The 4,037-nt window shown below is 39.6% G+C and overlaps 1 long non-coding RNA gene across 1 annotated transcript; it reads left to right on the top strand.

Moving 5' to 3' along the window:
- Positions 1 to 470: 470 nt before the first annotated feature.
- Positions 471 to 3,837, top strand: LOC103270034. Its single transcript, XR_504938.2, has 2 exons — positions 471 to 554; positions 3,705 to 3,837. It is a non-coding gene; the product is annotated as an uncharacterized LOC103270034 (long non-coding RNA).
- The last annotated feature ends 200 nt before the right edge of the window (positions 3,838 to 4,037 follow it).

The following is a 4,037-nucleotide window of genomic DNA, read 5'->3' on the forward strand; positions in this document are numbered from 1 at the left end:
TTCCTGTTATAGTTGCAAAAATTGGGGGTCATACAAATCAATGAAAATGAATAAAATAGATTTTAAAAAGAGGAGGAAATTATAAAGGATAATAAATGATTCATTTCCAGAAAGTGGATTAAAGTTTGCTGACATGACCAAAAGACAAAATAGAGGAAGGCTGGCAATCGTCACGTCATTGAAGGACTATAAATGATTCATTGTGCACATGTCCAAAAGGCAAAACAAAGATAGGCATAGTAATAGTCACATATTACATAAAACTTGCTTAAAAATAAGAAAGTTGAAACCCTCCAATCAAATAGCAACAAGTACTCATTTCAACCTTATTTGGACCAAAAACTGCTTAGGTGACATCTGGAAACAATTATAACATCTGTATTACTCAGTCAAAGAGAAACCGGGGGAGAGATTCACACACTGCAAAATAAAAAGCTTGTTGTAGCCACTTTGGGTGTGCCTGTCCACCAGACACCCGATGTCACAAGACCGTTGTTAAAGTCTCGCTTCTGCTGCACCCCACGTCTCTGTGTGCACCCTTTGATTTTGGACGGGTGAGTTCATTTCTCACAAAGAGTATTGGGGTTGATTAAGGTAGGGTGAGGGGTTTGTGTAGATTGACCGCGATGGGGTTATGGTAGCATGCAACTTTGCGTGTGGAAATGTTTCAGTCTATAGGATTTGTAAGGGGCAGGGGGAGGAAAGAGAGAATATAGAGGAAGAGGGAGAGGCATCTGGGTGGCAAAGTAAAATGAAGGAGGTGTAGTTGTAAGAGGGGTTGTGAGGGGTAAACTGTGTGGAAGCTTGAAATTTTGTGATGATATCCCTACCTAGTATAGGTGTGGGGCATTGTGAAATAACTAAAAAGGAACAAGTAAAGGGCTTGTTGAATAGAAAGTAGAGTAGTGGCTTGGTCATTTTAAGAATGGAAGATATTTTATGTACTTTAACAATAGAGATAGAGTTATGGAAGGGTCCTGTGTATTTTGGCAAGATTGAGTGTGAAGCCTCCATGTTTAATAAGAAAGATACAGGCTTATCGGATATGACAGTGTTACCTTAGGTTCTGCAATGGCATCAATGGTGAGGGTAGTGGGGGTAGCAGACTAACTTGACTCCGTTAGTTTTCAGTAGCTAAGCCAAGGAATTCAGCCAGACCTGACTGTGGATGAGGAAACCTGGGAGTGTTAGAAGTGACTGAACAGGAGGGAGAGTCTTTTTGGTCACACTCTGACTTCCAGTGTCCTTTATCTGACAAATAGAACATGTTTTGGGGCTGGTCACATTTGTAGCATTGTCCTGATGGTGGATGGGAGTTTGTTGAGGGTTAGAAGGTTTTCTGAAGCCATCAGAACCCTGTTGAAGGGCTGCTGGAAGAAGTTGGTGTTTGGTTTGATTTCTTTTTAGTTTTTTGAACTTTTGCTCCTCATGTCTCTTGTTAAAAATCTTAAAGGCAGTTTTGTTAAGATCCTGATGTGAAGTTTGGGGACCACCCTCTAATTTTTGAAGTTTTTTTTCCTTTTTAATGTATTTCTGGGACTGATTGAGAGATAAAATGAAGTGTAAGTAAATTTTATCTTTATTAGAATTTGGGGTAAAAGTAGTATATTTAAGCATGGCCTCTGAGAGGAAGAAGAAAAGGGAAGGGTTTTTGTCAGGATTTTGAGTAATTTCTTTGATTATTTTCATAATTAACTAGTTTTAGAGTCACCTTGTCTTTTCCAGTTAATAAGCAAGTTATTATGTGGCCCCTTTTCTGTCTATCTGGGGACATAATTTGATAATCTCAGGAGGAATCTATGCAGGGCACTTCTTTGACACCTATGGGACCATGGACTGGGTCCTGCTAGTGGAGGGTGCTGGCATGGGAATGAACTGCTGCCCAGATGTGTTCCTTTTCCTCTGGGGAAAAGGAGAGGGAAAGAATAACATACAGGTTATGCTAGGTAAGGTTATAGGATTGGGCGATGTGGAGGAATTATTTTATGGTAAATAGTAGGGTTAGAGGTAAAGGAGCCTAGGCAATTTTGAATTTGAGAGAGGTTGCCCAAGGAGAAAATACTATGTACTATGCTTTTTGCCACAGCCACGTCTCTGAGAAGAAGGATGGAAGCAGAACTTTGGGGATAACTTGGGATGGAGGACGTTGATATGAAAGTGAGTGTTAGGAGGAGAGGGAAAGGGAAAGAAGAGGTTGTGAATAAGGAGGATTTGAAAAGAATTATAGGTTTGCAGCAAGAGGGCTTGGATTGAAGATAGAGGAAAGCCTGAGCTTAGGGGACCTCGGACCATTTCCCATTGCACCGGAATGAATTGTAGAGGCTGCGGAGAATTTGGAAGTTAAATTGATTAGTATATGGAGAATTTGGAAATTAAGGGTTCCATATTTGGGCTATTAATTGTCATTGTTTAATTGATATTGGGTTAAGTCATATTACAGAAGAAAATAAGATGCTTTGGCCTTAGAATAGGACCCAGATTTTTGAGACATTTGAGAGATGCTTTGGTTTTAGAGTAAGAACTAAATTTTTGAGATTGTGAAGGAGACATCCAAGAGGAGTGTCTCAGGGAGATTTAGAGGAGACTTGACCTATCTTGGAGACATTCAGAGGGGGAGCAATTTGATCCCCAGGAGACAGGGAAACAGTGGAAGAATGAGGCATCCCCCACAGGTTTTACTGTTTCCAAGAGTCAAGAAGTGGCCGCTTTAAGGGTGTCTCCCCCAAAATGATGACTACACAATTATTGATAGGTCATGGCTACTTTAAGAGCATCCTCCAAAGCAACAACGACAATGAGGGTCACCACTCAGTGGTGACCAAGAAGACCTCTCACTGGTGCTGGGGTTTTTGACAGACCCTCTGTCCCGGATCAGAAATGAGCAAAAGAGAGGAATCCAAGATAGGGGGAAGGAAAAAATTCACCCACTGATTAATGATCAGTTGGATGAAGTGTCCAGCAATGGAAAAGTCCTACTGGAGCCACCCGAGGGGAGAGGGGAAAGAGGAAAAGAATGAGAGAGGAGAAAGGATAGGGGAACAGATGGGTTAGGTACAGGGACAACTTAGAAGTTGGTCCATGGTGGGACCAACCCCCTTCCCAGGTTTCAGCAACAAATTTTTAGGTCAAAAAAACTAGCGGATAGGAAAAGAGAATATATATTTATTCAAGAAAGATACATGTCAAAAAGCAGGGGGAGGGAAGAAGACTTCAACTGACCAAAAAAGAAACAGCAGTAACAAATAAGATAACAAATAACATAAAAAGCCCCTAGGTGACTCAGATGTCTTTTAGGTTAGTTTGGTGCTCACTAGAATAGGTATTTTAAGTGAGCCCCAAATAACAGTGATTTAAACAATTTGTTTCTTTCACACTTAAAATTCTCATTTGAAAAGCCATCAAGTGTGATGTAACTTCAAGTCATGAAACTTCTAGATAATTAAGTTTAGTCTATGTTGCTTATGATTGGAGATCAATCACCACCTCACCTATGCTCCAGTTCACGAGAAGGAAGAATAAGTTAAAGGCTAGGTTCTTTCTTTTAGCAGCCACTGTTCATATTGTAACTAACAATTGAAAAGATGTGGAATCAACTGACCAGTGAATAATGAAAATGTAGTGTGTTTGTGTGTGTGTGTGTGTGTGTGTGTGTGTGTGTGTGACATGATCGTGTGTACAATAATTGATGCATCTTCATTATTCAGATGTTCTGGTGCTGGCAGTTGTGTGTATATCCCAAGGCACTTGCAACAGAGTTCTCCAGTCTCAGCAAATACATCCAGACAATTGGTGATTTACGCAGACCAAATAAAATACTTATTTTTTCTTCTAAACACATTGAAGTGTTACAATTGTATGTTTTTCAACAAAAGAATTATAAAGAAAGTCAGTGGTCTTCCTATGATGTGTTTGAAACTTCTCTATTAGTATACAAAAGTACTTGAATATAATGGTTTTGTCTGAATATTTAAAATGTCAGCTAGTCTTGTTAACATCAAAGATGTGATATGACATGTTTTGTCTAGCATTTTCTTTTA

This window comes from Carlito syrichta, unplaced genomic scaffold, assembly GCF_000164805.1.
Source record: "Carlito syrichta isolate Samal-C Ts95f unplaced genomic scaffold, Tarsius_syrichta-2.0.1 Scaffold309710, whole genome shotgun sequence".
NCBI classification, from domain to species: domain Eukaryota; kingdom Metazoa; phylum Chordata; class Mammalia; order Primates; family Tarsiidae; genus Carlito; species Carlito syrichta.